Source organism: Malus sylvestris, chromosome 15 (genome assembly GCF_916048215.2).
Source record: "Malus sylvestris chromosome 15, drMalSylv7.2, whole genome shotgun sequence".
NCBI lineage: Eukaryota > Viridiplantae > Streptophyta > Magnoliopsida > Rosales > Rosaceae > Malus > Malus sylvestris.
In genome coordinates, this window is record NC_062274.1 from 5,833,059 (window position 1) to 5,855,814 (window position 22,756).

At 38.7% G+C, this 22,756-nt stretch overlaps 1 pseudogene; it reads left to right on the forward strand.

The window, feature by feature from the left end:
- Nucleotides 1-2,699: 2,699 nt before the first annotated feature.
- LOC126601406 (patatin-like protein 2) lies at nucleotides 2,700-13,068 on the forward strand (annotated as a pseudogene).
- The last annotated feature ends 9,688 nt before the right edge of the window (nucleotides 13,069-22,756 follow it).

A 22,756-nucleotide genomic window follows, 5' to 3' on the forward strand; every position in this document is an offset into this window, starting at 1 on the left:
ACCTTAGGTTAAGGTCAAGAGCCTCACGTGCCCACGATGAATGGGGGGGCTTTGGCCGAAGAACCTCCGATGCCAAAGTTAGAATTTAGAGAGAAAGAGTGTTTAGAGAATTTTGGGATTTTTGCCAAAGTGTTGGAATTAATTTTTGGTGAGAATAGGTGCCTATTTATAGGATTAAGCTTACCCATTTTTCCCCTTTGTGTGGCCAGCCTTGATGGTTTTTGTGGTTATGATTTTGGCTTAATTAGCCAATTTATTGGCTAATTAAGTATGAAAGAAGTAAATGGGAGGTTATAAAATAAAATTATTTATTTGTATAAATGGGGTAGTAAAATGGGGAAAAGTAAGAAAGACTAAGAAGAATGTGAGGTGGCCGGCCACTACCTATTTTTAGGGTGAATGGGATATATTTTGTGATTAACTGGGTAATTTAATTGATGTTTAATGGATTAATTGGGTAATTAATCCATTAATTAACCAATTAACATTATTTTGTAGGTTACCTTGCAAAAGGGAATTTGATGAGATGGACTTTGAATTGGTTACCTCTTTTGGAGCATTTTTTTATTTTGTTGAAAGATGATTCTTCGCTACTCGCGCGTAGGAATCCTAATGTGCCTCAAGGGTATTCTTGTCCTTTTTTATCCAAAGATCCACGTGTCGCCTTGTGATTATATTTGGCTCCACAAACCCTAGGTCTTAATATCTCGCACTCTCAAAGTGTTTCACTATGTTGTTCACGTGAACAATCGTCCCCAAAAAGCCTATTTTCCTATTCTATATGGAATTGGAAAGAAAGTGTAATTTCAATCATATAGAATAGGAAAGAAAGTGTACTTTCCTATTCTAATAAGAAGGTACACTTTCTTTCCTTTCTAATTAGGCTTATAGGATTCTTAATTTGTACAAAGAAACTTAATTTTTCCTAATCCTTGTAGGACAAGAATTTGTGCACTTTTAATTTCCTTAATACAATCCTAAACAAAATGAGAGATTTATTATCTGTCAGAAATTTTTAAAATTGGACTGAAAATTTTCACCATATAAAGCCTACAACTTCAGGTTCATGATATACCTGCATTCCTCCTCATCAACGGCCTTCCTTTTAGATTCTTAAAACCTCTACTTATTCTCTCAGTTTTACTTCCAAAATATTAAGTCTTGTGCATCACCTTGATCTCTTCCAATACCATCAGTGGCGAAGCTACGTGAGGACGAGGAGTGGCAGCCGCCCCTCCCCTCGCCGGAAATCAAGCACAAGAGCGACGATTCCGCCCCTCCGGTCTCGTCGGAAGTGATGAAATTCCGTTTGGTTTTCTGGCCTTTTGGGTTTCCCTGTTCTATCACAGCACAGGCTGATCACGGGCTCTCTTTTTTTTTCCAAAAAAAAAACCTAGGCCAAAGAAATGAGGAATGAAGATCTGCATTTAGCAGCTTCTGGATATTGGAAATGTTCTGGTTTGGTTCTAACGAAGAAGAGGAGAAAGGAAGAAGAGAGAGACTCTCTCTCTCATCCCACCCCACGTGACCTTTACAATTTGTTTTTTTTTTTTAAATATTGGCCAACCAATTTGCGCCACCTAACCTGCTTTTGTTGACTTATATTGGAATTTATTTTATTTTTTAATTATTGTCCAATTAATTTGACCAATCTTTCAATATTTATTAAACCACTTGTTTGACACTGTTATTTATCTTAAAATTCACTATAATTTATACGAGCTTCAAAAAATAATTTGTAAAATATTAAAAACTTGTAATTATTTGTTTTTTCTTCTCTTACCATCAAATTCAACAAAGTAATGAAGAAAATTTGTCAATATTTTTATATATTATATGTTTTATAATCAATGTTTTTTGGATATTACAAACTATATAATAAATAGACAATTATTTATACGGTGTATAATAAATTTATTCAAATTTGCCTAGGTCCTTGCCGAAGTGTAAAGTCATGTTCATCGTCTGACTAGAGCTTAGCATCTTTTAAAACTTTGCTAATTATACAGTTAAGTAATAGGACGATACAACGAGAAACGGTGCTAAATCATCCTTCAAATAATATTGTTTTTCAAACCCTCCTTCGACTATTTTGAGTAGTCCAAATCCTCTTTTGAATATTTCGGTTAGTGCAAATTCTCCTATGAATATTACGGGTGGTTCAAATAATCTTCTTGCAAATGCAGGACTTACACCTCGAATGAATGTTCACATTTTTCGGGACCCTAAATTTTTTAAATTTCGCCCCTCCCCCCAAGAATTCCTGGCTTCGCCACTGAATACCATTCATGGCAAAATCATCTTTTCACTCTCCCACTAATGGAAGCCTCATCACTGTTCTTAGCATTGATGGAGGTGGAATAAGAGGGATTATTCCTGGAACTATACTCAGTTTTCTGGAGTCTGAGCTTCAGGTAAATTGACCAAGCATGAGAACTCATATATATGCCTATTACTTAGGCTCATTATCCTAAAATCATGTTATAGTGTTACTAATACGATTCAACCTATCATAACACGTGATGGGCGGTGAATTTAGAACTTCGGAGTTGTAGTATCAAGAAATGTATATACATGTGTTTTAATTCCGGTAGATTGATATAATAACACCAAGTTATGTTGGCTATATGCAGAAACTGGATGGCAAGGATGCAAGGCTTGCAGATTATTTTGATGCGATTACAGGGACTAGCACGGGTGGCCTTGTAACTGCCATGCTTACCACCCCAGATGAAAACAATCGTCCCTTGTATGCTGCTAAAGATATTAACGCTTTTTATCTTGAAAACTGCCCTAAAATTTCCCCCCAAGACAGGTATATATTGTCAGATCTATTAGCTCTTAAATTTGTTAATAAATGTTATACAGGGACTATATATTAACTGAAAAATAACCTAGCTATTTTCCTTTTAACAACAGTTCTATTGTTGATAACCTCGCTAAGAACTTGACAGTTTTAGGAAGACCAATATATGATGGGAAGTATTTACATTCCCTAGTAAAGGAAAAGTTAGGAGACAAGCACTTGCGCCACACCTTAACTAACGTTGTAATCCCAACTTTTGATATAAAGCGGCTCCAACCAGTTATCTTCTCCAGCTATCAGGTTTGTTTCTCTCTTAATTCGAACATTATATATACATATATATGGGTCAATATTTTCTTACTGAGAGTCTGCTATTGTATTGCTAAACTGTGAATGTCTCGTACCCTCAAAAATCAATCTGATCAAAAGTTCATGTTCAAATTCTGACAATATATAAGTATCTCGTATACTGCCAAAACTTTCTTGTTTAGGTTCTTATATTCTGCTCCCTGCAATGGTTATTGATTTTGTATATGCATTTCTGTCGTGATTTTAACTCCGCCTATGTCTTACATGGCCGGTCCCAAGCCCGGATAAAGGAGGAGGGGGAGGGCGTCAGGTAGTCGACAGCCGGCACTCCATGATCACGTCGAATCCTTATGAAAATGAATCCAGAACAAAATCGCGCTAAAGCTAGGGCGTCACTCGTAAGTGGCGCGCTGTGTGGCCTGAGCACAGTGATAAGTGAGCAAGGGTCGCTGTATCTCCATCGGCACCCGGATGCAGTGTTAAATGAGCAAGGGGGCCATAGAAACTTCTTTTCGAACGACTCCACTCAAAGTTGTTTGGGAGCATATGCTCCTATCAACTTTACCCGGGACACACAAAAGAAGTACTTTGATCCTATTAGACGGGGGAGGGTGAAGAAGCTAGGACAGAAGGGTAGAGTTCAAGAGAGCAAAATGCGTTTAGGAACGTGGAATATAGGAACCTTAACGGGAAAATCTATGGAAGTAGTGGAAGTTATGGTGAGGAGAAGGATAAATATTATGTGCCTACAAGAAACTAAGTGGGTTGGTAGTAAGGCAAAGGATCTAGAAAACTCAGGGTTTAAACTTTGGTATTCGGGCACAAATAGAATGAGAAACGGTGTTGGCATCATCGTGGACAAGACCTTGGTACAAGATGTTGTAGATGTCAAGAGGGTAGGAGATAGAATCATGGCAATCAAGATTGTAATAGGACAAGAACTTATCAATGTGATTAGTGCGTACGCACCTCAAGTAGGGTTGGATACGAGTTCGAAGGAGAAATTTTGGGAAGATCTTGGAGACTTGGTGCAAGGAATTGCTCAGACGGAGAAGTTATTTATAGGAGGAGATTTAAATGGACACGTGGGCAGGGAGACAGGCAACTATGGAGGTTTTCATGGTGGCCATGGTTTTGGGGAGAGAAACGATGATGGGGAAGCTATCTTGGATTTTGCAATGGCATATGATCTCTTCTTAGCCAACACCTTCTTTAAGAAGAGAGAAGAACATGTGATCACCTACAAGAGTGGGTCGTCAAAAACACAAATAGATTTTCTTCTAATGAGGAAAGGGGATCGTATAACTTGTAAGGATTGCAAAGTTATACCAGGAGAGAGCGTGGCTAATCAACATCGCTTGTTGGTGATGGATGTACATATCAAAAGAGTAAGACAAAAGAACAAGACTTGGAAGTGCCCAAGGACTAGATGGTGGAATCTAAAAGAAGAAAAACAAGCCATTTTCAAAGAGAAGGTAATCACCCAATGTGTGTGGGATAGAGAGGGGGAAGCTAGCCAAATGTGGGATTCCATGGCTAGTTGTATCCGAAAAGTAGCAAAAGAGGTATTAGGAGAGTCCAAGGGCTTTGCCCCACACCAAAAGGAATCTTGGTGGTGGAATGAGGAGGTACAAACAAAGGTGAAGGCTAAGAAGGAATGTTGTAAAGCCTTATACAAGGAGAGGACTGATGAAAATGGTGAAAGGTATAGAAAAGCGAAGCAAGAGGCGAAGAAAGCTGTCAGAGAAGCTAAGTTAGCGGCTTACGACGATATGTATAAACGACTAGATACCAAAGAAAGAGAGTTGGATATCTATAAACTATCTAGAGCAAGGGAAAAGAAGACAAGGGACCTAAACCAAGTGAGGTGCATCAAGGATGAGGATGGAAAGGTTCTTGCTACAGAGAACGCGGTTAAAGACAGATGGAGAGGTTATTTTCATAATCTTTTCAATGAAGGACATGAAATGAGTGCTTCTTTAGGGGAGTTGAGTAACTCAGAAGAGTGTAGAAACTACTCTTTTTATCGTCGAATCCGGAAGGAAGAAGTGGTTGTAGCTTTGAAGAAGATGAAGCATAAAAAAGCAATAGGCCCAGACGATATACCAATCGAAGTGTGGAAACTTTTGGGAGAGACAGGTATAACATGGCTCACTGACCTTTTCAATAGGATTTTGAAAACGAAGAAGATGCCAAATGAGTGGCGAATGAGCACTTTGGTGCCTATCTACAAGAATAAGGGCGACGTACAAAATTGCATGAACTATAGGGGTATTAAGCTAATGAGTCATACAATGAAGCTCTGGGAGAGAGTCATTGAGCATAGATTGAGGCAAGAGACACGGGTTTCGGACAACCAATTCGGGTTCATGCCAGGGCGCTCAACCATGGAGGCAATCTATCTCTTACGAAGATTGATGGAAAGATATAGAGATGGGAAAAAGGATTTACACATGGTCTTTATAGATTTGGAAAAAGCGTATGATAGGGTCCCAAGAGACATTCTTTGGAGGATTTTAGAGAAGAAAGGAGTACGAGTAACATATATCCAAGCTATAAAGGATATGTATGAAGGAGCAAAGACTGCCGTAAGAACTCATGAAGGACAAACCGAAAGCTTTCCCATAACTGTAGGATTACATCAAGGCTCATCCTTAAGTCCTTACCTTTTTGCGTTGGTAATGGATGAGTTAACACGACATATTCAAGATGATATTCCTTGGTGTATGCTTTTCGCAGACGATATAGTGTTGATAGATGAAACTCAGGAAGGGGTAAATGCAAAGCTTAACCTTTGGAGAGAAGTGTTGGAATCTAAAGGTCTTCGCCTAAGCCGATCAAAGACAGAATATATGGAGTGCAAGTTCAGTGCAAATGGAGGCCAAAACGAGTTAGGGGTGAGGATCGGAGATCAAGAAATACCAAAGAGCGACCGTTTTCGTTACCTAGGATCTATCTTGCAAAAGAACGGAGAATTAGATGGAGATCTCAACCATAGAATACAAGCTGGATGGATGAAGTGGAAGAGTGCATCCGGCGTGTTGTGTGACCGCCGTATGCCACTGAAGCTTAAGGGAAAATTTTATAGGACGGCAATAAGGCCGGCGATGCTGTATGGCACAGAATGTTGGGCGGTGAAACATCAACACGTACACAAAATGGGTGTAGCGGAGATGCGGATGCTTCGTTGGATGTGTGGGCACACGAGAAAGGATAAGATTAGGAATGAGGATATCCGGGGTAAAGTAGGAGTAGCCGAAATTGAAGGAAAGATGAGAGAAAATCGGTTACGGTGGTTTGGACATGTGCAAAGAAGGCCTACTGACGTTCCGATTAGAAGATGCGACTATGGGACAGAGGTTCAGGGCCGAAGGGGTAGAGGAAGACCTAGGAAAACTTTGGAAGAGACTCTAAGAAAAGACTTAGAGTACTTGGATCTAACGAAGGACATGACACAGGATCGAGCACAATGGCGTTCTAAGATTCATATAGCCGATCCCACTCAGTGACTTGGATTTTCCAAGTCTCCAACCGAGAAGTTTTCCTCACTCGGGAAATTAAGGGAACACTACCCCAACCTACATGCTCCACTCAGAAAGCTTCAACATACAAGCTTTAACAAAAGAAAATTCAAAGAACTTAGCGAAGAAGGCTTTGGTGTATTTAACACAATACGTTGAAATGAAGGAAAGCTTATTTATTGATATCCCCGATAAGCTACAAATATGTACATATACATGAGTCAAAATAAGCACACAAGAGGGAGCTTTCACAAAGGTTGCTTAGGAGAAGTCTCAGCAGTCGGTAGAGCCCCAGAAAGAGAAGGTACCGGAGGGGGATCATTTGGAGCCTCAGTACTGGACAGAACCCTAGAAGGAGGAGGCATCAGAGGTTGATCATTTGGAGCTTCATTACGCGGTACAGCCCCAGAAGACGAAGGCAATAAATGCCTTTGGAACAAACCCACAAATCTCTGATGATCAAGTAAAACCTGACCATCAGTTTCCTTCATCTGGTCAAGCTTCCTCTTCATGTTTGTAGCATAGTCATGTGCGAGCCGGTGCAACTGTTTATTCTCATGCTTGAGCCCTCTAATCTCCTGTTTGAGACTCATCACTTCAGCCGCCAATGATTCAACTTGGCGGGTTCGAGCAAATAGGCGTTGGGCCATATTAGACACAGAACCTGCACACTGAACACTGAGAGCCAGCGAATCCTTAACAGCTAACTCATCAGACCGTTTGGAAAGTAGTCTGTTATCTTTGGGAGTGAGAAGGTTCCTGGCCACCACCGCAGCGGTCATATCATTCTTCATCACGGAATCCCCAACGGTAAGAGGACCAGTAGGGGAGACGAAGGATGGGCGCCATATGTTGTCTGGAGAAGGCGGGGCTGCCTCTTCAACAAGGTTCAAGTCAAAACGACGGTCGGAGGGGCCAGACATTTTCAAAGGTGTTGAAGAGAGAAGAGGTCGGACAAATCAAGATCTTAGAAGTGCAAGAATGAAGCTTCTACTGGTGGAGATTCAAGTGTGCTTTGGAACTTAATGCCAGCCCCTATAAAAATCTGCACTCGACGAAGCTTCAGAAATCGAAGAGGCGTCTGCTCAGAAATCGAAGAGGCGTTTGCTTTCTCAAAAGCTGGGCTGCTTAGAGATCACGAGGGTTGATCTCAGAAATCGAAGAGGCGTTTGCTTTCTCAAAAGTTGGGCTGCTCAAAGACCACGAAGGCCGATCTCAAAAATCGAAGAGGCGCTCGCTTTCTCAAAAGCTGGGCTCCCCAGAGACCACGAGGGCCGATCTCAGAAATCGAAGAGGCACCTACTTTTCCAGCCTTTTCCAGCCTTGTCAGCACCTGTCACACGCACACTCAGTTTTGCGGAAATTATGGGCATTCTGTCAAAGACTTCTGGGGAAGTAGAAAACACATGAATCTTACTGTTCAATCACCCACTTCCCACACGCAACAATAGCTCATGGGTACCACAGATAACTTTGCCAAAGTTCTCTGCCAAAGTTGAGCACGTGAAGCTTGCAGCTCCCACTACATCGCTCTGACCAAGAAGGGTAAAAGAATAGCAAAGAAACAGCACTAACAAAGTTTAGACCCATAAATTTTGAAGGTCTAGCTACCATATTATTACCCACAAGGGTAAAGGAACAGTACCACTGCTGGATAATTGGAAAGTCCCTGTGTGTCAACCTCTGTGCTTCGTGGCAAGGTAGACTAGCAAACATGCCCAACCTTTACTCACATTCGAGAAAACACTCCCAATAAGATTGCTTGCTCCAAAATCGAAGGGGCACCGTCCTCCGAATCTCGAGAGCTAGACTCCCAACATGACTACTTTCTTAAAAATCGAAGAGAGGGTAAAGGAACAGTACCATTGCTGGATAATTGGAAAGTCCCTGTGTGTCAACCTCTGTGCTTCGTGGCAAGGTAGACTAGCAAACATGCCCAACCTTTACTCACATTCGAGAAAACACTCCCAACAAGATTGCTTGCTCCAAAATCGAAGAGGCACCGCCCTCCGAATCTCGAGAGCCAGACTCCCAACATGATTACTTTCTCAAAAATCGAAGAGACACTGCTCCCCGAATCTCGAGAGCCAGACCCCCAGCATGATTGCTTTCTCAAAAATCGATGAGGCATCGTTCTCCGAATCAATCGAAGAGGCGCTCGCTTTCTCAAAAGCTGGGCTGCTCAGAGACCACGAGGGCCGATCTCAGAAATCGAAGAGGCACCTACTTTTCTAGCCTTGTCAGCACTTGTCACACGTACACTCAGCTTTGCAGAAATTATGGGCATTCTGTCGAAGACTTCTAGTGAAATAGAAAGCACATGAATCTTACTGTTCAATCACCCACTTCCCACACGCAACAATAGCTCATGGGTACCACAAATAACTTTGCCAAAGTTCTCTGCCAAAGTTGAGCACGTGAAGCTTGCAGCTCCCACTACATCGCTCTGACCAAGAAAGGTAAAAGAATAGCAAAGAAACAGCACTAACAAAAGTTTAGACACATAAATTTTGAAGGTCTAGCTACCATATTATTACCCACAACTGTAAAGGAACAGTACCACTGCTGGATAATTGGAAAGTCCCTGTGTGTCAACCTCTGTGCTTCGTGGCAAGGTAGACTAGCAAACATGCCCAACCTTTACTCACATTCGAGAAAACACTCCCAATAAGATTGCTTGCTCCAAAATCGAAAAGGCACCGTCCTCCGAATCTCGAGAGCCAGACTCCCAACATGACTACTTTCTCAAAATCGAAGAGAGGGTAAAGGAACAGTACCATTGCTGGATAATTGGAAAGTCCCTGTGTGTCAACCTTTGTGCTTCGTGGCAAGGTAGACTAGCAAACATGCCCAACCTTTACTCATATTCGAGAAAACACTCCCAACAAGATTGCTTGCTCCAAAATCGAAGAGGCACCGCCCTCCGAATCTCGAGAGCCAGACTCCCAACATGATTACTTCCTCAAAAATCGAAGAGACACTGCTCTCCGAATCTCGAGAGTCATACCCCCAGCATGATTGCTTTCTCAAAAATCGAAGAGGCATCGTTCTCCGAATCTCGAGAGCCAGATACCACAAACCACTTTTTCAAAGTGCTCTGACAGAGTTAAAACATGTGAAACTGGCAGCTCCCACTACCGTGCTATGACCAAGCAGGGTAAAGGAATAGCATTACTACTTGTTGTTAGGGAGACTCCTATATATGTCGACCTCCATCCCCAACGGACAGGCAGACCTGCAAAAATGCTCAACCCTTCATCATATCTGAGAGGGCACTCCCAACGAAGCCTTTCGAAATATTCAGCTTTTTTTCCCCCCGATAATACCTCTGCAAACAAGCTATACTAGAGCAAGAATATCTCATATCATCAGGGTTAAAAGCAAGAGTATCCCATATCATGCTTTTTCCCTGTCTTTTCTTTTGGCCTTGTTTTTACCTGCAAGACAAGGAGAAAGAGAGCAATCAGTCAGCACTTGGAATCAAGCTTCCAGCCAGGAACTGACTGCCTGGAACCCCTTACCTGATTACTTACCTGGCATTGCTCTCGAGTACTCATCTTCAACATCTTATGTTTCCAGGGAAGATTCCGCATCTGCTTGAGGAACAGATAGGGCAAGTGCGAAGGATACAAGGAAGCATGTGGAGACAAGCGTAACAGCACACGTGCCGATACATTCATTACTCTGTCAAAAGCAAAAGTATCCCATATCAGCAGGGTGGAACGTACTCTAGATTTGATGGACTTGTTTTGACCCTCAAATTCTTCAGTCGGCCTTATACTCTGGAGGAAACCAGAAAACCCTCCAGCTCAGTTCAAGAATAAGCCTGTGGAAAGTTACTTCTTCAAAAGCAAAAGTATCTCATATCATCTCTTCTCATTTTTCTTCTCTTTATCCTTCATGCTGCTGCAAGATGGGGAGAAGGTGAACAATCAGTCGGAGCTCTGATTGCTTACCTTGTCTGTCACCTCTTTCAGCAGACCCCCTAGCTCGGCGACTTGGGGGACTCCTACTACATGGTTTGTATCGCGCTTGACCAAGCCTGAAACTACAAGTAAGCTTCAAGTGAAATTGATACATTACCTTGTGCATCTCCACCAGTTAAAGATACCACCCCTGGATGGAGGAAGAGTACTTCCAGAGAAGATGCCACATCTACCTATGAGACAGATAAGGCAAGTCAAGACGACACCACACTCCGATACTTAGAAGTTTCGTGATTACGAGATCATTCTCCCACAATATTTCCTAATGTCATTTGTACTAAATCATTCACTTGTACTCACTAAATGAGAGCTTGAACCTATGTACTTGTGTAAACCCTTCACAATTAATGAGAACTCTTCTATTCCGTGGACGTAGCCAATCTGGGTGAACCACGTACATCTTGTGTTTGCTTTCCTATCTCTATCCATTTATATACTTATCCACACTAATGACCGAAGCAATCTAGCGAAGATCACAAAAAGCGATCGTTTTCGCTACCTAGGATCTATCTCGCAAGAGAACGGAGAATTAGATGGAGATTTCAACCATAGAATACGAGCTGGATGGAAAGAGTGCATCCGGCGTGTTGTGTGACCGTCGTAGGCCACTGAAGCTCAAGGGAAAATTTTATAGGACGGCAATAAGGCTAGCGATGTTGTATGGCACAGAATGTTGGGTGGTGAAGCATCAACACGTACACAAAATGGGTGTAGCGGAGATGAGGATGCTTCGTGGGATGTGTGGACACACGAGAAAGGATAAGATTGGGAATGAGGATATCCGAGGTAAAGTAGGAGTAGCCGAAATTGTAGGAAAGATGAGAGAAAATCGGCTCCGGTGATTTTGAACATGTGCAAAGAAGGCCGACTGACGCTCCGGTTCGAAGATGTGACTACGGGACAGAGGTTCAGGGCCGAAGGGGTAGAGGAAGACCTAGGACAACTTTGGAAGAGACTCTAAGAAAAGACTTAGAGTACTTGGATCTAACGGAGGACATGACACAAAACCGAGCGCAATGGCGTTCTAGGATTCATATAGCCGACCCCACTTAGTGGGAAAAGGCTTTGTTGTTGTTGTTGTTGTATTTCTGTCGTGATTTTAGTTGAAAAAGAACAATAGCCTAGATGCTTTGCTATCGGATATATGTATGGGAACTTCAGCAGCTCCATACTACCTTCCCGCATATCAATTTAAATCGACTAATCCAATTGGTGAAACAAGAGAATTCAATCTCACTGATGGTGGCGTAGCTGCTAATAACCCGGTATTGATCCGAAAACGTAATTAATTTTCACTATGAACACACATGTATCTGTTCATTAATTTTGAGTGTCTTAATTATTTTTTGTTCTTTTGTTTTAGGCTTTGGTTGCTATGAGCGAAGTTACAAAACAAATCCACAAGGGTAACCCTGACTTCGTTCCTTTGGGTGTAAATGAAAAGTTGTATGAGAGGTTCCTAGTTATATCACTGGGTGCCGGTACAACATCTGAGGAGAAGTACGATGCCAAGGAAGCATCTGAGTGGGGTGCTTTGGGATGGTTGATTGGATCTAATTTTTCAGCTCCTCTAGTAGACATATTCAGTCAAGCGAGTAGTGACATGGTTGATTTCCACCTTGCTACCGTTTTTCAAGCTCGAGTCTCCCGACAATTATCTTCGAATTCAGGTACGCATGAGCCACAATCTTTTTACTATCCATTAACATTTTGATTCAATGAAGTAAAGAAAATATTACTAGATTAAATGATTAATTTTCGCATAGCGAATTAACCTAGCTAGTAAGATATGTATAAAAATTAATGCGTGAAAGTGAAAAATTACTGCAGGATGACACACTGAGTGGAACTCTGGCTTCCGTGGATATTGCTACTTCGGGAAACTTAAATGATCTCGTAAAAGTTGGGGAGAAATTGTTAACCAAACCAGTTTCAAGAGTTGACTTCAATACTGGAAAAGCAAAGCCTGTTCCTCCTGAAATTACAAATCAAGAGGCTCTCATAAGGTATTGAATACTGCATACGTACATCACTAAATCCAAAATTAATTTTAAGTTGTAGCATTATATGTGTATATCAAATTTCACTGACTATTTCTTCTTTCAAAAATTGATTTCCATGTGCAGGGTGGCCGGAGTTCTCTCAAGGGAGAGGGCTGAAAGGAGCAAGTTCATGAACTGAAATCATCATCACCAAATGGAAAGGACGCAGCATCCAACTGATCTTTATATATTCCATGGCAAAATACAATACTGACCGTACATACACTTCTACATGTATACGATTATATACTATTCAATTTATCCCCTTCCTTCAGTTATTTGTTTATGAAAAACAAAAAAGCTATCATAAAGCCATGGTGAAATGGTAGCTAAACAATTATTTGTCTTGTAATTCAGTACTGAAATTATTTTCTCTCAATAAATACATGTTGGTTCTGATATTAGCTTTGTGCCCTTCATTTTTTATTCATGTGATAATCGAGGTAGAGCATACTGCTAGCTCTAGCTAACCTAAGTTAAGTTTCTTTATTCTTTATTTGAAAGTTTATATATACTACCCAAGTCTTTTATTGGGATGTGATATCCACACACCCCATTTTACTTCTCACACACCTTTTTAATTTTCGGCCGTCGGATCGGATGAATTGAAGAAAATCAACGGACAGAAATCATCAAGGCGTGTGTGAGAAGTAAAATGGGGTGTGTGAATAGCACACCCCTATTTTATTTTAGCATAAGTTTTCCTTTTCCTTCTAAGGCAATCCCATGAATTAGAAACGTAACATGGATATCCCAAATAATTAATTGAAACAGACCAGCTCGATCGGAGTTGAGCCAAATGAAGAACAGTACGGATATTTAGGAACTAATGGTAAAAAAGAAAAAAAAAGTTCTTCATAAAGAAAACGAAACTTCTACTTTGCGGAGAATACTCACACATCAGTAGCCAATTTATTATTCTGGACTTTGACGGTTTGAGCCAAGAAAAAGAATTCCGGATATTTGAATTTGTTTGTGTGAAACGAAAAAGCTTTTTTTTTTTTTTTTGTCAAACACGATTTGTTCGAATCCACACTGATTTTAAAGCAATACTCCTCTCCACTACTGTGGTAGATGACTACTTGCGAAACAAAAAAGTCTTTCCTCTGTTTGGAATTTCATCTCATGATTAGGTGAGATCCAATCAAATCCGCCTCGTGTATCCATGGAAGAACTTGTCATTGTGACCTTTTTTTTTATATTTTTTCTTTTAGGAAATTATCGACAATATGAGAGAAATTTATTGATATAAAAAAAAGTTAAGCTTAGTTAGGGGGAACATAAGCCTTACCCCTCATAGAGCAAGAGAAATGAATAATACAAGAAAAGAAGGGGGCATAGACCTTACTCCTCTTGAAAAAGAAAATACAAAAAAAAAAAAAAAAGATTGGGTAGACATAGACCCCAAACCTCTCCATAAACCTAAAAAGTAAGAACCTGCAAGAAAAGCTGCAAAATTTTCTTATACGTTTGTAAAAATTCTTTCTAGATACAAATACTAATTAAACTGAATAATGACTATAGATTTCACCCTTGACTAATTTATGGTTCACATCTGGATTTCTTTAGGAAAACTTTCTTAAGATACTACTAACTTGTAAAAAAAGAAGCATCTACATATACTTCTCAAATCATCCTTGTCTTACGTTGAGGGTGCATTTGTTGCACCGGACTGTCTCGGACTGGACTAGCTGCGGGGACTAAACTGGACTGGCTTAGACTAGACTAAACTGGACTAGTTTAGTGAAGCGTTTGGTGCAGTGTCAGGACTAAGGAACAGACTAATAACAAATTCTAATATTATATTATTTAATTCATATTTATTAATATTTTACATTATTTAATAAATATTTAGTAATATTTTATTATTAAATCTGCCTTATTTCTCATTCTAGAAGTCCTTCCATTCCTAATTTCGTTCATCCTCTCTTTCTGCCTTTTCTCCGCCCCTCTCCCTCTGTTTTCTTCCTAATTTTACTTCGTCCCTCTCCCTTTTTTTCTTCGTCCCTCATCCTCTTCATCTCCATCTTCTTCTTTTGTTCTCCGTTCAAACAACAAAGCAAGAAAGAGAGGGACGAAGCAAGAAAGAGATTGAAAATTTAGGAGTTGGGAGCGGGTTGCATGTGCGATTGGCTCGAAAGTGGGAGATGGAGAAGGTCTGCAATCAAGGAGTTTCATGTTTTCTGGGTTCGGTTTGCCTTCAGTCAATCCCATCGTTGATTTAAGCTTATACCCACTGCAGATTTTTATTTATTTATTTATTTTTTTTGTGTTTTATGGTTTCTGGGTTCTATTCTGTAGGTTGGATCTGAATTTGAAAAATGGATCGACTGCATATTTTTTTTTTGCTTTGAATTTTGCGGGATGTGGGTTTGAAAATGGTTGTGGAAGCGAGGAAGAAGATGGAGCAGGGCAAGGAGGGAACGATGTGCGACGAGCAGGACGAGCGACGTTGGGTCTTGGACGACTGACTCTCGCGATTTTCTCTCTATCAGAAGAGGGCTTACGAATCCGACCGAAATTGGGGTTGCTTGTTAAGAACGGCTAAGGAGGTAGTTAATCCAAGCGAGTCCTGGTTAAGCTCATTAAAGCTAATCCGGATGCACACCAAACAAAGGACTATAGTCTAGTCCAGTCCAATCCTTCTTAATCCTGTCAAACAAACGTGCCCTGAGAGTATTAATTTCACATGGTGAATTTTTTTTTTTTGCATGTGCTTATAAGTAAGTTATTCTCCATATTATTAATTGGTTTATGGTGGAACCTTAACTTTCTTCATGATATTAGATCAGGTTGTTCCATGTGCTTATAAGTCTAAACCTCAACTTTCTTTGGCTTAGACTTTCCTTTTTGTTGAGCGATCCCCATCTTACGACTTTATGCTTGAATTGTTGATGTTAAGAGCAAGTCCACTTGTTTTAGGAAGGCAAAGATAAGGCAAGGGTAAGGGTAATGAAATTGTCCTTAGTATTTCATTGCCCTTACTATTCACTCTAAACAATAATTGCCTTTGTGTAAGTCCATCCGTTTAGGAAGAGAAAGGGTAAGGGCAATTACTATTCACTTTATGTTACATCCACCCTTAATTTAAATTGTATTATCATTAAGTTTGAGTTTATCTTGCTTTTAAAAAATGGTTTTTAGTTCTTAATTGGTGAAGGGGCCACCCCTTTATTTGTGTTCCCTCCCCGTGACCCTCTTTTTTTTTCCCCCTCTTTCTTCTCTCAACTCTCTTTGCACTCTCTCCTTCCTTCCCCGTGTATCATCACACACACTAACACCCTAATCTCCTTCAACAATAACAACAACAACAACAAAACATCATCACCATCACCCTTGTGTTCACAAAAACGAAGAAAGGACACCCCAAACCCTTCTCTTCCTTTCGGCCGGTACTGTTCATCGTCTTCCCCGATGAGTTTCTTGATTTTTCAACGTTGGTAAGCTTCTAAAAACCCTTGGGATGTGTTTTAGGGTTAGATTGAAGCTTGTTTTAAGTTGTGTATACGTTTGAATCACATAAAATAGCTCAGGAAAGCTTTTCCAAATTTTCCTGCGAGTACTGCCAATTTCGAGGAAATTTCCGGCCAAACCATGGAGAGTTGACCGGCTTGCAAGGTATCAATCTCTTCATCTCACTGAGTTCTACAACTTTCCTTTTTGTTTCACCCAATTTCGTTGAGTATTGAAGAAGTTATACTCATTTGAATCTTACCCAGTTTTCGGCGACCTCGGTGATTTTCGAGGCGTTTTCCGGCCAAACCACGGCGAGTTAGACATCATGCAAGGTACCATTCTCTTTGTCTCGTCGAGAAATACAACTTTCATTTTTGTTTCACTCGATTTCGTTGAGTATTGACAAAGTTATTAACGTTTAAAGGTTGTTCAGTTTTTCGGCCGAAATTCGGCCTTCTCCTTCATTGGGTCCAGCGACCCATGAAACTGGTGGGCCAAAAATCAGCCCCTTTGGGCAGCCCAACCCTTTAACCCTTTGAACTCATCCCAAAACCCTTAAGAACCCAAACCCACGGGCCTTTAGGCCTAACCCGGAACCAATTCAAAGCCCTTAACCCAATTATTAAAACCCAATCCACTAACCTTTTAAACCCTAGGGTCTCAAGCCTTTGGGCCATCCACCTAGGGCCATCGGCCCATTTACTTAAAACCCTCAATCCTTTGGACCTTAGACCCAAAACCCTAAAACCCTAGGTCCAAACGACTTTAGGCTCAATCCTTGTTAAAGCCCTAAACCCTTTTAGTTTAAAAACCTAAACCCAACCCACCTAAAGTCTAAGTCTAAACCCTTTAACCCTTCCAACCCTAAACCCTAGCCGGCTCAAACCTTTTGGAATATTCCATCAGAGAATATATTCTCTGGAATATTCTATTGACGTTTACAAAATTATCCGAGACCCTTCTTAGGGTAATTCGACGTTCTGAATCCATTTCCAACGTCCGTTTTTCCAAATTCAATTGCTATTATATAGTTTTATTCATTGGACTCTTTATGTGCTTAGGGGCAATTATAGTGGCGTTTCTGTCTTCGCTAGCTGCGTGACTTATCAACGACAAAGTACTGTGAGTGGACCCCTTCTAAAATACATGTTTTGAATATAGAAATGCATACATGAAAAGCATGATTTAATGATTATGTTCTATGAAACGCTTTGAGATAACATGCTTACTAAGGCCAGATTGAATTACTATTATTTTTCCTATAACCCGTGTTCTTATAGAATATCCGATGGATGACGATATGATATTTAGAACACCTTTTTATAGTATAGACGATGAATGACCTTATACTATGAAGTTGTTTTTCAATATATATATGTTCAATGGTTTTGTACTTACTTAATAGTCCTTTCCGCTACGAAACATAGGGATAGATTCCGGTCTGTCCCGGGTGACGGTTTGGTGTTGGCATAGGGCCTGAAGTGTGTTTCCTCTGGCTATTAGCACAGGGACGGGGAGCCGGCATAGGGTCTGAAGTGTATTTTCCTCTGACTGTCTGCTCAGAGACAGGGAGCCGGCATGGGGCCTGGGGGTTATTGGACATTCACTAGTGATTATTATATTTACAAGTTATGATTTGAGACATTATACAACATGCTAGGTTTCGGAAAACCTATGTTTATCATGATATATGAGTTTTCATAAAACCTGGGGTTAGTATGTTGATAACTATTTTACTATATATATATATATATTAACTTGGTCAACTCATGTTTGTTTTGTGCCCCCTTCAGGGCTTAGAATCGAGGCATACAATCCCGGCGTCAAGGCATTTCTGCATCAGCATATTCGAGTCCTCTCGATGTAGGACCCACTTCTTTGTTCATTCAATTTTATATTATTTCTTTTAGTATTCTAGTTAGTTGTGTGCTCTGAACACGTTCCTTAAATACTTATTCTTTATTCTTTTATATTTATAAACCTTATCTATTCTTTATTTTCAGCAATTGCACTCAATAAATGACTTTCGTCATCCTCGGGTGTCGGTCTGCACGTGCCTTTCTTGGTATTCGGGGAATATAGGGATCGGGGTGTGTCACTCTAAACAATATGTTTAATTTGTAAGTACTGTCACTTAGTACTACTTTCTAATGGTTTTCCTCTTCACTTGTAAGTGAGAGATCTTAGGTTGGCTTAACCTACTCCCCCACTCTTTAGTGTAGATGATATCGTTTGTTCAAAAATTTTTAAGTGTATTGAACGTTTCTTTAATTGTGAACTAAGTAAGATTGTTTTAAGTATAAAAACTTTGTAAGTTTTTTATATTTTTGTATTTTGTCGAATTTTTAACCGTAGACTAACCCTAGTAGTTGATATTTGTATTTTTTTTTTATAAATCAAATTAGCCAAATGATGTCACGTGACGTGGCGCATCAACATATTTTTCAATTTTTCATTACCGTTGAAAATCCAACGATCTTGATCAACAGACGGTTAAAAATTCAACAGTTGTGGCGAGCAAAAATTGGACCCGTTTGGCTCTAGGTACAACATGTGGGTGGACCCCACCCTATTGCAAGGCTGACGTCACCATTACCAGCGGGCACAAGGCCTTGCAATTCTTTCAAAGGAAAACTAATGAAAAATGTTTGAAAACTTTGAGTTTTAACGATAAGAACAAAATAAAGGGTAAAATGAATAGTATTATGATTGATTTTTTAGTGTAAAAATATGATTTTTCGTTAAAATGAACAGTACTGTGAGCTTTTCGTTAAAGTTCCCTTCTTTCAAGGGCAGTCCAACAGGCTTCCTGGAGCCCATCGAGCGCCAGCCAAATTTTGCACCGGTGGACCAACAATTTTTGGAGCAAGGGCAATTTGACTCAATTGCCATGGCTTTTGGATCACCACTAGACATGCTCTAATAATCGCAGATATTTTCGGATGGAATAGTTCATTACCTTCTAGCTAGTTGAAAATTTATAACCACAGATAACATTTCTTCTGTTCTTATTTTTTGGCGACAGCAGCTAAGGTAATGAAGAATTAGATTAGAAAAACCATACACCAAGGCAGGGTAGTCAAGCAACAAGAATTTGTCGAAAAGAAAAAAAGAATTAGTCAAAAGACCTATAAGAAAAGGTACTTGGGCATGCCCAACTAGTCTCTATAAGCCAAAAGGACGAATTATAATCAACTGGGAAATCTCACAAAGAAAAACCAAACCCCAGTACGCGGTACACCATGATTTGACAACGTGTTCTGTATTTGTTGATTTTTTCATGACTTGGATTAATGCCTCTTCTCTAATTAATTGTTCAGACCAGATTCTTTCTAGTAAAAAATGTTCGTGCAAAAAAATAAATTCAGAGTAATATCAGAGAAACCACATGCACATTTGGTAGACCATTCTAATGTCAAAACGGCACTTTGCAGCCCTTATGTAGTTACGTAACCAACAAGGTCGGCTAGAGAGGCTTAGGGTTAGGTTAGACTCACCCAACGTGATTGAATTAGGGAATTATTTATTTACTGTACACTTGCGTGCTATTATGGATGAGGAATATTGGTCAAAAGTTTCGACACAGTTTTTAAGTTTTCTTGGTACTTAATAGTTAATTGTTTTAAGATGCAAGTGCACTATTGGAATTGTCGTGTTGAATTCGATTTTCTTGGTACTTAATAGTTAATTATTTTAAGATGCAAGTGCACTATTGGAATTGTCGTGTTGAATTCGAACTGAATCATTCAGAAATAAAAGTCCAGTAGTGTGTGTTGAAAATTATAGTTAGTCATGATTGTATGTGTATTTGTTTGGCTGAACAACAATTCAGAACAGTTTAGGATAATTAAAATCAAGAAAGTTCGTCATGTTGAAGATTTAAAAGAATCAAACATCGAAAAATTAACGAAATAAACTACAAGATATGATAAATGGTTTCTGTTCTAGTGCAGGGTTTTCATGATAAAATTTTACATTTGATGTGTTATACAGATAGTAAAATTTAAGTTTGAAAACAATATCGGTGTGATTAGAATTGAACAGTTGTCCGTCGCTTTCAAATTTTGACATGATATCAAACTGAGTTTTGTGACCGAGCCTTTACCTTGCACTATCGAGTTTAATGTAGGCCCTAATAGTGTCTTTAGCTTGCCCTTCCGAATTACCAAGTTTAATATCTTGCTACTTGTGAAATTGGCTGCATGTAAGGCCAATAAATTAGAATATATAATGAATAATGATTGCACTTTTATTACTATCAAGACTTGTGTTAAAATGTTCACACATGCTGTGTTGTCTAGCTGATAATTAAGATACAAGTTAGGAGATACTATTGATATGGTTATGAGTGAGCGTTAACCCGGCTCTCTGAAACGTTGACATGCATAATAGCATAGGTTGTATTTTAAACTTTTAAATGAAGAATAATAAAGGGTAAGTTTATAATTATGTCCCCATGCCATGCACTATTACAATAACGCTATGACAAACAAGATCGACATCATTATTAACACTCTATAAAAACGTGAACCTTTCATGATTGTACGTGGAACTCAAGTACTTTATAGAGTTAATCATCAATAGTTTCAATTTTGTGTGTCTAAATATCATCACTAATAAGATTATTACTCGTTTGAATGAATTTTCTTCCCCATTCATACATGCGAGAACATAGCATGTAATCAACAATGCTGAAAATCACCAACTTTATTCACCAAAACACGTTCACGCGCTTAATGATCTTTTCATTGTATGTGTAATTATCTTGTATAATTTAGGCTTATTTTTTATCACGCTCCCTATAATTCAATTTCGATCCCACTTTATCATTTGAAACTCAAAAGTTATCATTTTACTCTTTGGAACTCAATTTTGATCTCACTTTGTCTATTGAAAATTAAAAGTCGTCAATTTACTCGTTGAAACTAGATTTTGATCTCACTTTGCTTTCTGAAACTCAAAGATTACTCCCTAAAATTCAAAATTCATTTTACATGCCTTGTTTCAATTTTTTTAAATAAGTTCATCCCTTCAAAATTTATAATTGGTAATATGCCAAATTTCACCTTGAAATAAATGCATAATAAAAAAGAACAAAAAAAACCATCGTATCTCTTCACCAGCCACGGCCATTAAAAACATATGAACAAAGTGGGGGGTATGGGCAACGAGTGGAAAAACAAGTTTTTTTGTTTTTTGTTTTTTTGGGGGGGGGGGGGCGTGGTTTCTTTTGGTTTTTTTTTTTTTTGTTTCAATCTATGTAGCTACATTTGATTGGATATGTGAGCTTTATACTTGTGCCACCTTAGCTATAAGTGTGCCTAATTATATCACAAAAGTAAACTTAATGATTATTTAATAGAATACATAGAAAAAATGAGAAATTAGGTTTTCATCCCTCATTTTACTACTCCATTGATTAAAATCCTATTCCTTTTTAATTTTTGATCAAGGTCCTTGGGTATTAATAACATCATTAATTATTTCAATAATAAAATATTTTTTTATATTTTTAAATACATTCATTTAATGTTAAAAATGTTACAATTAGTATATTTATATTTATGACTAAATTTTTTATCATATATTTTTAGCTTTAGTTTGTACCCATTTTTAATTTGTACCAATTTTTTTTTCTGTTTTAATTTGTACCCAGATATTAATTTCTTTTTGTGCCCATATTTTTTAAAGTTTATTTGCATTTGTACACATATATTTTTTTTATTTGTACTTTTTATTTTGCTAAATGTACCCATGCTAATTATATGTACCATTAATGTAAAACTTTTTAATCTTCAAATGTACTCATTCTTAAATATACCAATTTGTTATATGTAAAATGTACCATTTTTTATATAAAATCTATTCAATTTTTTTCTAATCCATTTTTAAACTTATATGGGTACATTCTTTTTTCTTTGATTTTAAATTGTATCCATGTCAAGTTTAATCGAAGAAATTTACTAATGTTATTAAGCCTAATATCTTTTTTTTTTTTGTGATTTTGAAAAATGTACCCATGTTTTGATACAATAATTTTTTTGGTTAATTATGATGAATGTACCCATGTTTATACACACACACACACACACACACAATAGTATATTTATATTTTAATATTTTTAATCCCACAAATTATGGTTTTTTATATAAAATCTCATTTATATAAACAACTAAAATTTCTAATTTATAATTTAAAAAATATAGTAACTTACATAGAAATAAATTATTGACACACCCCGACCGAGGTCAAGGCATGCTGGCCGTCACGTGAGAGTGACGTAGCCATGTGCACAATGCTGAAGCAATAAAGATAAGAATTATACAAATAATTAAAAACCGAATTACTAGAGTGCACTACTAAACATAAAGTGATAGGAGTTAGTTACAACAGTAAACATTCCTAATCAGAGCATAAAAGTCTAGGTGTAGTCCAGTAGGACAAGTACTAGTTATACAGTACTAGGAATGTCTTACTATTATTTAGATAGGGCAGAACTGCCGATGTCCTCAAGCCACCAAGAACAAGCTTACTTAAAACCTGGAGGGGCGCAAAACAGAAAACGTGAGTGGGCAAAAACAAATGTTCTACAAAATCATTTTCTTTATCAATATATCTAACCCATCGCTGTATAT